This window comes from Camelus bactrianus, chromosome X, assembly GCF_048773025.1.
Source record: "Camelus bactrianus isolate YW-2024 breed Bactrian camel chromosome X, ASM4877302v1, whole genome shotgun sequence".
NCBI classification, from domain to species: domain Eukaryota; kingdom Metazoa; phylum Chordata; class Mammalia; order Artiodactyla; family Camelidae; genus Camelus; species Camelus bactrianus.
In genome coordinates this window covers 21316739-21330070 of record NC_133575.1, presented here as the reverse complement: position 1 = coordinate 21330070, position 13332 = coordinate 21316739, and the positions used below count along the sequence as shown (strand labels likewise).

Genomic DNA, 13332 nt, shown 5'->3' with positions numbered 1-13332 from the left:
AATTCATTACCAGCAGACATGCAATTTTATTTTTATTTAATTTTAATTACATACTTCTCTAATAGATTTATTATTTTTTTGAAAGGAATGGATTTTGAGGAGAAAAAACATGAGGCAGAGAAGTATGGAATAGAAACTACAAAGGTAAGTTGTTAACTATTTTATAATCACAACAAATTAGTACAAAAAAATGCCTTGTATAAAAAACAACACAAAAAAGGTTCAAAGATTGAGGTGTTGCCTTTGGCAAGTTTGCAGATTTCAGTCTGGTATTTGGAATTTGGGCTGCAGTCTTTGTTTTTGGATGGATCATTGGATGTGTGGCAGTCCCTGCTTTTAACCAGATTTGAACAGAAGAATGGCCACTTGGCCCAGGTAGAAGTAGGTGAAGTGCTTAGTTTAATGTGTCATGTAGCTACTGAAGTTCCTCCCCATGATGCAGTGCTAGGTGGGTTGTGCTTCTTGTCAGACGCCTTCTTAACGTAGGCCACAATGTCCTTTTCTGTTATATTTCTCCAACACCTGGGTAATACACTTTACCAATTCCTGTTGCATTTCCTGACATCATCAACATTTTTAACCACAGCCTTTTGATCACACATGGTTACAGTGGGGTAGAGGTTGGCTGACTGCAACCAGTCTCTTAGGGTGGAGTCTGGCCAGATATGAAATTTTAAATTTACTTTTGAGTCCTTTGAGTAAAAGGAAAATATACCACATAGAAATCTGCGTCTATACAAAAGAATGAATAACACCAGAAATGGGATGTGAGGAAGTATAAAATGATATTTTATGATGTTCTAAATTACATTAAAACATAATTGAATGTTTAAAGAAAAATAATAGCAATGCATTTTGTTTATAACAGTTCTTGAAATAAACTATATGACAATAACACAAAGACCAGGAGAAGGGAAATAAATTGTATTATTTTAAGGTTCTATTATAAGTGAAATATTACTTGATAGTAGAAGGTTTTAAGTTACCTATACTAGAAACACTAAAGCAAAATTTTACCAAAGAATTTATATGGATTGCAAATATGCACATGAATAGATATTAACATCATTAATCATTACAGAAATGTAAACAACAGTAAATGCCACCGTATACTTATTAGAATGGCTAAAATAAAAAAAAAAATAGACTGATGATATTAAATGCTGGTGAGGATATGGAGAAACCGGAATTCTCATGCTGTGAGAATGCAAAATGGTATGGCGACATTGAAAAACAGTGTAGCAGTTTCTTATAAAGTTGAACATACACTTGCCACACGACTTAGAAACTTCACTCTTAGATATTTACCTAAGGGAATTGATTATATTCCTGAATATTTACAGCAGCTTTATTCATAATCTCAAATTTTGGAAATGATAAATGTCCTAAGCTGGTAAATACATAGACACGGTGCGTTGCATGCATACAATGAAATACTACTCAACAATACAAATGAATGAAATACTGATATTTGCAAGAACATGGATAAGTGTCAAATGTATATTGGCAAGTTAAAGAAACCAGACCTTCAAAATCTGCACACTATATTGATCCATTTATATAACATTTCAGGAAAGGTAAAACTATAGGGACAGAAATTGATGAGTAATTGCTAACGGCTGGAAGTGTGGAAGGTGATGAATCCAAAAAAACACAAAATAAATAAATAACAACAAAAAAACAAGCTCAAGAATTCCTATTTTGAACCCAGGCTTGCTCAGTTCTAAAGTTCCTGTGTTCTTAATAATGATTCTATGATGGTTGACATGTTCATGGTTAATTAAAGAGAGAGAAATATGAGAGTGCATAATCACTACATATATGAGTACTTCTCATACTCATTATTTGGGTAATTCATATTCTAAAACACCACAATTGTTGTATTACTTTCTTGGTTCTCCAAGTGTGCTACCCAGAGCAGCAACGTCAGCAGCAAGGTCAGCAGCACCTGGGAATTTGTTAGAAATACAGATTCTCAGGCTCTATCTCCAGACCTACTGAATCAGAAACTCTGTGGCTGGGAGTAGATTCAGTAATCTGTGTTTTAACCAGCCCTCCAGATTATTCTGATGTGCACTAAAGCTTTAAGACTATAGATCTACATTAGCTCATTAGTTCTCATTACTTCAAACAATAAATGCAAATAAACTGGATTACTGTCAGTTAACCTGCATTGGAACACTACTCATCTGTAAAGTCCCTTACAAAAATGCCAACTCTGTGAAATCTCCCATTCCTCCCTGCCCCTCCACAATACATTGTTTATACCTTTATTAAACATTCATTTCCCTTTCACCTTGTGTTTCATTGCTGACATGTCTATAACCTTCACTAGAATGCCAGTTCCATGGGGCATGGATTCTCATATTTCAAGATTTATAAAACTCATTGCCAGTGTAATCTGAGTAAGGGCAAATCCAGCTGGTCATGAAGGTTAAAATAATTGGGAAGTATCAGTTTCCAAGGTACATAAAATTTCAAGCCTGGTTTAAGTAAATCGTTCACATTTAGTAGTCATCATCTTTGTAGATCCATTGAAATGTGGATGAGGGTGTGGCAGCCATGAAAATGTTGCTTACAAATCTCCTACCTTAGGGATCAATGGCCTCAGCTGTTGAGCTCTGAATCCATCACTGCACTTCCCATAGGTTGCTTCTAGCCAATGATGGATACTAAAGCAGGGGTATTCCTACAAGGTACAGGACTTCTCTAACGAGCAATTTTGGCTCAAGGACTCCCCATCAACCTTGCTGAAACTTTCTTAAAACTGCCCTGTAGTCTAAGACTTTTCCTACCCCACCTTCCTTCCTTCTGTCTCTCCTCCACAGGGGACCAAATTGAATTGTGATCTCATTAAACCTCCGTTAGTCCCCTCCCCTCTTTCCCATTTAGTAATTTCCCCCAGTAAATCTCTACCTTGTTTAATCCTGTCTTAGTGTCTACTTCTCCCAGGATCTGAACTAACACTGGAGAGATCATGTCTAGTTTGAGTTCCATGAATAGTTTCATTTCACGTATGCAATTATTTTGTTTTTAATGTATGGATAGTGTTACCTGGGTAAATGACAACTTTGCAGATTGGATGCTAGAAAGCTGAGAACAAAAGGATGATTCTATTTTATGATCTAATCATTTTCTTTAAATTTTGGATCTAATTTTATTTGCAAGTTTAAAATTGTTTTGTTTTGAATTCAGTTGTATAGATTTTTAAAAGCTACATGAAATAATTTCTGTAAAAAGCCAGGGTAAAAATAATTCAAGTAATGGTCAGATATTAAGGGGTGGGGTCAGGATTGCCATATTCAGCCAGTCCTGTAGGCTGTGTACTCCATGGCTTGAACTGTATGCTCAATGTGAATGGTGTCATCTAAAGTTATATGTTGGGCCTGGGTGTTGTGCTCAAAGATGGAAAGAACCTGCTAGTGGCAAATCCAGATAGTGACATGGAATAGTCCAGTAAAGCAGATTATTTGACTGGATAACAATATATAGCTGGGTAATAATAACCTTAGTAGAAAATCAGAATAGGGCCTTACTCCTGAGAGTTAAGCTATAGAGCTCTTTAGATTCCTGGAATAGGGACCCCAAAATGGAGAAAATTTAGAACCCCAAGTGATAACTCTTTAGGGCAAAAGCAATATATTAATTTGAAAAAAACTGGCTTAAATTAAAAGGTTAATCTAATAAACCATGTAATCACACTGTACAAAAGAAAACAGCTTTAGTCAAGTCTCTACCTGTGTCTTGTTAGAGAAGAAAAACTTTCCCTCTATTCTCTTAGGTTCTGAACCTGTGGACCTTTGAATTAATCTAATAAAAGATTAGCAAGAGAAAAGGCACACCATTTTTATTAATATTTACATGTATAGGAGTTTAGAGAAAAGAAGCAAAACTCAAGAAGTTGGACTTGGGGGCTTATACACCCTTTTAACAAAGGAAAGAGGGTTAGGCTTCAAGGGTAATAAATTATGGAGAAGTAACTAGGAAATATATGGGGAAAATAATGGAAGATAAAGGCTATTTTAGTAAGGTCTGTTTATGCAAATTCATCTTGGTGTCAACCCCAGCCTTTGATGATAAGAGTCCCTCTTGTCTCCCTGGTATTGGGCTGGAAGAGGGAGCACGTTCCTCAAAGGGAAATACATGCCTGGCTTTTAGGAAGATAAGGAATGGGCAGACAACTCCTTCTGTATTTATTTGTTGATTCTCAACTGCCTTCAGCTCAAAATAATCCTTATGCCAAAGTTCCATATTTGGGGGCCAAATCTCCTGATCATCTTCAGTTTCAAACAGTGTGAAAGAGACCTTGTAAATGTACATTTGTCATTTGTCAATTTTGGCTGCTCAGAAAATGAAGAGCCTTTCTAGTTTTGGGGAACCCATACTCTGTGATTCTTGGTAGGTGACAGAGCGTCTCCTAATAACAGATACTTAGAGGTAAAATCTACTGTCTTCACATCTCTTGATGGCCAGGGCACAAGAAGCAACACTCAGAATCTCTCATACAGGATTCTGTATCTTGTACTGGTGACCTGAAGGTAAAAGAGTTTTATCATTTGGTTGCCTCTGTCTAGCTATGGTGATTGTGTTTGTGCAGGAGATGGTGAATAATAGCATCAGATACATTTGAAAGTCAGATTTTTTTCTGTAACGTTACTCGATTCTTTGGTTCCTTTTATATTCCCTGAGTATGGTTCTCCAGTTCTCTTGATTCTTTAAGCTTTTAATATCTTTCCAGTTAAATTCCCCTCTGTTTAATTTTATAGAATTGGTTTTAGGTGCATTCGGCCCACCTGATATAGCTGGTTTCTCTGTATTGGTTAGTTCCTCTTTAATCTTAGCACCAGTATAGCTGCCAGCACCTCCTGGGGCTACATTCTTCCTCATTCAGGTTTCAGTAGGAAACATGTCTGATTTTCCAAAGAGTTATATGAATGAATGAATAAACACACTGCTTTTCTATTCTTATATTTTTGGATCAATTTGAGATAATTTACTAATAGCTAAATGTGAATGGTTAATTTAAAATGCAATAGTAGTAGATTTTAGGTTATAATTAAAATGACATTAATAATTAATTATCATTACAAAATTAAATCTTTAAGGGTCAGAGAAACATATTGTTTCTAAACATGGAGAATGGACCATGAACACTGATGAGTTATAAGGCCCCAGCTGTGGAAGGAATTTATTTCAGCATTAGGGTTTTCATGCAACACAGTTCATTAGGAAAATAAGTTATCGCAAACACCTTGTTTCTATTGACATTAGTAGAAGTTGCTGGCGTACATCAGGTGTTGACTATTGTCCAGAAATATTGAAATAATACTTCAGAAGTGTCACTTCTAATATGAAACATTGATGACTGAAGCATTTTATTTTTCCTGCGAGTGTTAAAATGTGGAAGTAGAACAGCCAGTTGAATGAATGTTGAATTGACAGGAAACAAGGTGTTTGTTACATTCTTGAATTCCACTGTGCTAAGAAAAAAAATTACTTGAGTCTCTGTGTCTCGGCTTCCTCATGTCTTAACAGAATTTATATCATAGGGTTGGTTTAGAAGAAAACATATTGAGTACAGTGACTGGCACAGCTCTTGACACCGATGAAGGATGACTATCAACACAGTTCTTTAAGTGTGATGCTTTAAAATTATCACAAATTCCTTGGGCAGGTGTTAGGTACTAATCATTAGATACGTTGATGGTTTCATTAGAAAGATAATTCAGTTTGCTTACTTAGTCATTCCAAAAAATATGTATTGTGCTCTGTTGAATATTAAGCACTGTCCTAGATCCAGGCAGGTGACTAATTAAAAGTATCTGTCCTTAATCAGCTCATGGTTTGGTCAGGAGGTAAAGATAATTTTTAAAATCCATGTTAAAAATCTAACAAAAATAAACAAACCCTGAACTTAAAGATAGAACAGATTGGTGGTTGCCAGAAGTGGGGGTGGGAGGTGGGCAAAATGGTAAAGGTGGTCAAAAACTATAAACTTTCAGTTGTAAAATAAATAGGTCTGGGGATGTAATGTACAGCATAGTGACTATAATTAACAACACAGTATTGTATATTTTAACATTGCTAAGAGGGTAGATCTTAAAGGTTCTCATCACAAAAATAAATTTGTAATGTGCGGTGATGGATGTTAACTAGACTTATTGTGGTGAGCATTTCATGGTATATACATATATCAGATCATTATGTTGTACACCTGAAACTAATATAGTGTTACATGTCAGTTACACCTCAACCTAAAGATCATCGTTAAGCAAAAAATAGTAAAATTATGTACTATTATCTGCTTAAGGGACCAGAGTGATAACAAACTAGCAGTGTCAGCGTATCTACTCTACTAATAATAAAGGCTAATATTTATTTACTGCTTATTATGAGACAGGTACTGTCCCAAGCTCTTTATATATATTAACCTATTTAATCCTTAAAGCAACTCGAAGAAACAGATGCTATCATTTTCCTCATTTTACAGTTAAGGAAACTGAGGACAGAGAGGTTAAATAACTTTCCTAAGGCTATTCAACTAGTAAGAGGTAAAATAAACCCAACCCCAACCATCTGATTTTAGAGTCTGAGCCCTTAAGCTCAAGATTGTAGTGCCACTCTGAGGTATCAGAGGTGCCTTTGCAGAGGAGGTAATATAAGAACTGAATCTGGAAGGATGTACAGGATTGAGCCAGGCAGATTTAGGTGAAAGACATTTTAGTGAGAGGGAGTAGCATGTGTTTTGGCAGATAGAACAAGTTATATCCAGGCCACTTACAAGTCATTTACTATGTCTGTAGCCCAGGTTGGTTATGAAGAAACTGAAACTGGGGAGACTAGTTATAGCTGTAGTCTAGGTGAAGGATAATGAGGGACCAGGCTATGTTGGTGCTAGGTGGAATGGAGCACCTGCATGTGCTAAATTCTGTAGGGAATACAAAATGAATGAGACATAACCTTGTCCTCAAAGGGTTTATACTTATGTGGGAAGAGAGATAGGACATACTAGACTGTAAATGTTGCTAGAATACACACTCTGACAAAGGTTGTGAAAAGCCTCTCCAACAAGTTAAGAGGGAAAATTGACCTTCACAAGTAGAAAGAGAGAAAAAAAATGCTAATTTTAACCTTGATAAGTATAGGATAATTGTAAGGATAAAACATGATTTTCATGACTACACAATCAGAAATAACCAGCTTTGAAGCAGTTGCCAGAGAAATATTCCAAGGATTATTTATAGGCTCAAATTTAAATTTGTCAGAAATATAATTCTTTTAAGAAAGGAAGGTTGAAAATGGGATATATGCATTGAAGCAGAGGCTCTAAAAACAGCAGGCTTTCCTCGTCACAGCTGTCGGTAGTGGTCAAGTGTTATGAGAATACTATGTATACTTTGGGGCTTTGAAATCAATAAATGGTAACTTAGAGAGTGTACAGAATGTAATAAAGAGTTTAGGAAATAGGAGCACCAAGCAAGGGATAAGGTAGTCTGACCATTCTGAACTACACTGACTCATGCAACCATGCCAAGAGCAGTTCCACATCTAGAAAAGACATGGACTCTATTTAAAAAGACATGGACTTACATTTTAAAAGTTTCAACTAGTTTAACTAGAAATTGCTTTGAATATACATACTTCTTTTATGCTCTGAAATTTCCTGGAAAATTAAATGCAACATGCGTTTTAATGAAGTGCCGTAAATATTAAAATTAAAGATGGAAGGTCTTGGACGTCAAAAAAATGAGAATTTTCTCTAATATCATTATCTCAGCCCAATTGAACACATCTAGGATTTTATATCACTATTAAAACACTTTGAAACAAATTAACATTTACTAAAGAAACTTTATGAGATTTCATTTAGAAAATTCTGGCTTGGTAATTTTCATGGTACATTAGCAATCAGATGTATTTACTCACAAGAGTTCAATTTGTTAAAATTATTCCATACATATATATGCATATATGTAAGTCATAACTATATGATCTTGATTAATGAACATTTGCTAATATATTTAGTATAATTTTTTAAAGTGCTTATTTTGTATTAGGCACTTTTCAAGGTGTTTGGGATACATCAGTGAACAGGCAAAACTTGCTGCCTTCTTAGAGTTTACATTCTACTAGAAGAAGGTAGACAGTGGAAAACATAATAAATGAATTAATGCCCTATTATGTTAAAGCTGATGTGTAGTGCTAAAGAAAAAAAGAACGAGGCTAGGAAAATCAGGAGGGCTGGGAGGTGCTGAGGACAGGGTGCAGAATTAAATAGAGTGGTCACAGTAGCATCTTTGGAGAAGTGAGAATTGAGCAAAAACTCAGAGGAAGGAGATAGCCATAGGAAAGATAAATAATACTCTGGTGGAAAAATATTATAGGCAAAGGAAATGGCTAGTGCAAAGGCCCTTAGGGAAGAAGGTGCCTCATGTGTTTGTGCACATGTGGCTGGGGCAGAGTGAACGGGGAGAAAAATGAAGAGAAGATTAAAGAAGTGGGGGATGCAGATCATGTAGGGCCTCCTAGGCGATTGTAAACTTTGACTTTGAATTTGAATAATATGGAGTTACTGGAGGGTTTTGACCAGAGGAGTGACATGATATAACTAACTTCTGTTTTAAGATATCACACTGGCCACAGTGTTGAGAAGAGACTGTAATGGGGAAAGGATGAAAACAGAAGACCAGTTAGGAGATTGTACTGTAATAATCCAGACAGGAGAGGATGATTCCAAAGTTGTAGCAGTGGCGGTAGTGAAAAGTGGCTGAACCTGAACTAATGGAAATGAATGGAATGAATGGGAAAAGCAACTTCTGTATTTTAGTTTAGTTTTGTTTTCAGTTTTCCACTATAGATCTTCATGGAATTTTTTAAGTTCTTCAAAATGCTATCAGAAAATATGTATTAGGTACCCACTTTTAATCATAACTTCATAGCAGACTCTAAAGGATATGTGAAGTAGGTAACAAATGTCCATCCTTGCCTTAGAAGCGTCTACACTCTAACTCTCAATAGTTTACTATCAATTTAGAGAGTAGATGAACATGTGGAAAATTTGGCTGTGACCTCACCATGGATAATTTAGCTATTCTGACTAGTAGAAAGGAATCACCTTTTTTAGCTCAGTGCCCCAAAACTGTCGTCCTTGAAGCTATCCACTGTGGAAGAAGACGTTTCTATCAAGTTTGAACAGTAGGATTGGTCTCTGCTGCCCCCAAAAAGTAATCACTGGTTACATGTGTTATTTAAATTTAAATGAAAATTAATTAAAATTAAATCAAAACTGAAAATAAGTTCCTCAGTCATTTCAAGTGGTTCATAGCTACATGTGGCCAGTGACTACTGCATTGGATAGAACAGAGAACTATTCAGTCATGTCCTACAGTTCTATTGGATAGCAGTAGCTAGGTACTTGAGAGGAAAATAATATACCAGATGTTCCTGGTGTCTCTCTTTCTAGAGTTTATCAATCTATTTGGATAATTACAAAAAGAGAATATGAAAGAAAATACAGACTTTGTATCCCTTATGTATTACCAGCCCCATATTTTTCCCATTTCTTTTGCATTTGTGTTTTATGGTTTTTTTCTTTTTTCTCTTGAATTTCTCGATGCTATCTATTTTTTCCACCACCTAGAATTAGAAATCAGTTCTTTTGTTTCAAATGTGAATCCCCGCCCCAATTATAAGCTGCTACTTTATATAACAAAAGAATTGATTTCTGAAAGCACTATTCAGACATTAGCAAAACCAACAATTGGAATTATCATTCAAATCAATGTCCCTTATGAGCATTAACAGGCAATGCTAAGACATAGTCTTATTTTTAGACTCTTCTCCACATTCATCTTCTTTATGCTTTTTAATCAATCCTATATGATACCAGGCATCTTTCTTTGCTTCTTACATTTCAGCTTGCTTTCTCATCCTTTTTGTGCAGTGTTGCTTATTTAGACTTCTTGCTAACTGAAATAGTGTGGATTTATTCAATTTACAGGATGATTAATTTTTGTGGGGAATAAAGAATAAATATTGCATATTAAATTAATGGTTCTAACATGAGCCTGCTTAGATATTTGAGATAATTTCTTCTTAACATCTCCTCTTGGGGCCGGGTTAATTTGAAGAAGGCTAGAAAGCTAGCCTTGGGATTTGATGATTTTCCTCCTCACTTAGATCCACTTCCTCCCCCAAATTCCAGTGCTCTGCTCTGTGTCACAGACCACAGAGGGATGATTTCTTCATTTCTACATTTACCAGATCCCTGCCACAGTTGGTTCTTTTTGGGCTCCTCCAATGGGAGGCACTGGTTGGAGACCGGATGTGGGAAGTCAAGGTGTGTCTCCCTCTCTCTCTTTCCTTCCCGAGGTATCTTTATAAGTGTCTGTAGCAACTCTGGTTGCAGCTCCCACAAGGCAGCACTTTCTCTACAATGCCAGCTCCTACCTTGCAGCTCGTTCTATGACTTCAGCTCCTGCCAGGTGGGCACTTCTCCATGTTTCCAGATTCTCCTTGGTAGCCAACTGTGCTACCCCACAAACAGCCCCTCTTCCAAGTTTCTAGCACCTGTAAAAGGAGCTCAGACCCTGGGCTCTGGTAACATCAGCTACCTCTGTTGTCCCTCCAGGGTAGTAATGGTATCAGCTTCTTGTACTTGGTAATCTCTGGGCTATCTCCTCTCTCCCTGTTTTTTTGTCAGCTCTTCTGACAATTTAAGACCAACTTCTCATATACTACTCCGTTTGTTGAACTACTTGACATGACTTCTGTTTTCCTAACTGTACTGTGAATGGTAAACCCTGATACCATGGTAGCAGGTAGGCACAAAAAACAAATGATCTCGGGGTCAGAAGAACTATGTTTGAAATCAAAACATTCCAATTCCTTAGTGTGTGACTGGAGAAGATGCTTATACTTGGAGTTTCAATATCCTCATCTGTAAAGTTTGGAAAATAATTTCAATTACATTGTTTGATCATAAATATTGAATGAGGTACCTTAAGTGAATGTACTTAGAAAATAGCTAGCAGGAGATACTCAGTGAATATTCAAATGATAGTAAAAGTGTTTTCTTCCTTTATTTAGGAAAAGTTCACTATTGTAAATTTTGTTCTTGAATCTTTATCTAATTAGCAGATCTCAAATGAGATTGGTCTGAAAGGAAATATCATCCTTTCAGGTTCATATGTGTTAAAATCTGCATTACTGTTTTCTCAGAGGTTGTGTAAGGGATATATTCTTGTTATTAAAAAAGACTGTGACTACTTTATCATAAAATAAATCATACATAGACTGTTGTGCATTCTTTTATGCTAAAATATATATTCTAGGGTTCCTGAGTTTTTCTGTCCTGAAGGACACTGAGAGAAATCTATCCACAATTTTATTAAACCCTCCTTTCCTATTGTCACCAAGACATCTATTTCTGGTCACCCAAAACTGAAATGTAAACAATATTATGAGCAAAATCTTTCAGCAATGAGTGCTATTTTCAGACATCAGTCATTGAGGCCTCTCTTATCATTGGCAAATACATTTATAACTTTCTTGTTTTAAGCAAAAGTGTTTCCCTATAATTAGAGCAATTCCAAACATTAGAGGATTATGGTTTAACCTTGTGTCTTTAAACCATTTGATTTATGTGTGCATGATCTTTTATGTTAATTGAATGAAATAATGTAGAAGACGTGTTCTGCGTTCATCTCCTCACCTCAGCATTTTGTTTATGGGAAACATACATGTAGTTTTAACTAATTCATGTTTATTTCATAGTATTTCATTGTTTGACTTATGATAATTTATTTATCCATTTTACTTTTCAACGAGTTAGAGATTATTTCCAGTTTGAGATATGACAGATAATGACACTAAGCATATATTTGTGTATGTTGCTTGCTATGTATGTGCCTACATTTCTTTTAGGTAGAGAAAGTAGAATTGCTGAGTTACAGGGCAAGAATATCTTCAACTTTGGTAGGTAATATTAAACTGTATTCAGAGTACTTTAAACAATTTATATTCTTACCAATACCTTAATAGAATTCCCATTGTCTGTGTCCTTGACAACACCTAGTATTGTGTGTGTGTGTGTGTGCGTGCACACATGCTCATGCGCATATGTTTCTTAAATTTTAGTGATATCTCATAATTTTACTTGTCATTGTGTTGATTACTACTGAATTGAGCATATTTTATATTTTTATAGACCACTTGGGCAACCTTTTTGTGGGGAGGGGCTATATAAAAAGCTGGTTCAAATTTTTTCCCTATTTTCTGTTGGGTTTTCAGGCCTTTTCTTGTTGATTTTTAGTTCTCTATTTTTTCAGGAAGCCATTTATTTGTCAGCTACATGTATTATAAGTGTCTTACATAGCTCCAGCTCCTTTGCCACTCTCATAATGGAATCTTATGCTAAAGAAAAAATGAAGTAAAATGTTTATTAAATATACTACATTAAAATTAGAAACTTTTGTTTTCTCATAAAAGTTAATTGGGAAAAAAATCCTCAGTAAAATTTTAGCAAATGAAACCCAATAGCACATGAAAAGCGTTATTCACAATGACCAAGTAGGATTCATCCCCGGAATGCAGGAGTGGTTCACTGTGAGAAAATTAATCAACGTAATACATCATATTAATAGAACCAGGGTGAAAAAAAGTCATCTCATTTGATGTAGAAAAGTCATTGGATAAAAATCCAGCAGGCTTTCAAATAAAAACTTGCAGAAAATCAGAAAAGAGGGAAAATTTCTTAACATGGCAGAGTTTATTGATGAAAAACCCATAGCTAACATCCATCATACTCAATGGTGAATAACTGAAAGCTTTCCCTCTAAAATTAGGACTAGGACATGGATTCTTGCTTTCATTGCTGCTAGTTAACACTGTACTGGAAATTCTAGTTAGAGCAATTTGACAAGAAAATTAAATAAAAGGCATACAAACTGGAAAGGAAGAGGCAAAGCTACCTCTATTTGCAGATGACATGATCCTATACTTAGAATGTCCCAAAGAATCCACATGAAAGCTATTAGAACTAGGAATTCAGCAAAGGTGTGGAGTATAGGAACCAACACATGAATATCAGCTTTGTTTCTATACACCAGCAATGAAGATTTGAAAAGGAAATTAGGAAAGCAGTTCTATTTATATTAACATCTGAAAGAAGGCAATACTTAGGAATAAATATAACTAAGGTAGTGAAAGATTTGTGCACTGAAAACTACAAGACATTGCTGAAGCGAAGTAAACATTTAAATAAATGGAAAGATATCCCATGGTCACAGCTATGAAGACTCACATTATAAGATAATAATACTACCTAAAGCT

General features: G+C 35.5%; 1 pseudogene; it reads right to left on the bottom strand.

The window, feature by feature from the left end:
* Positions 1–336: 336 nt before the first annotated feature.
* LOC105068529 (dynein light chain 1, cytoplasmic-like) lies at positions 337–602 on the bottom strand (annotated as a pseudogene).
* Between the last annotated feature and the right edge of the window lie 12730 nt (positions 603–13332).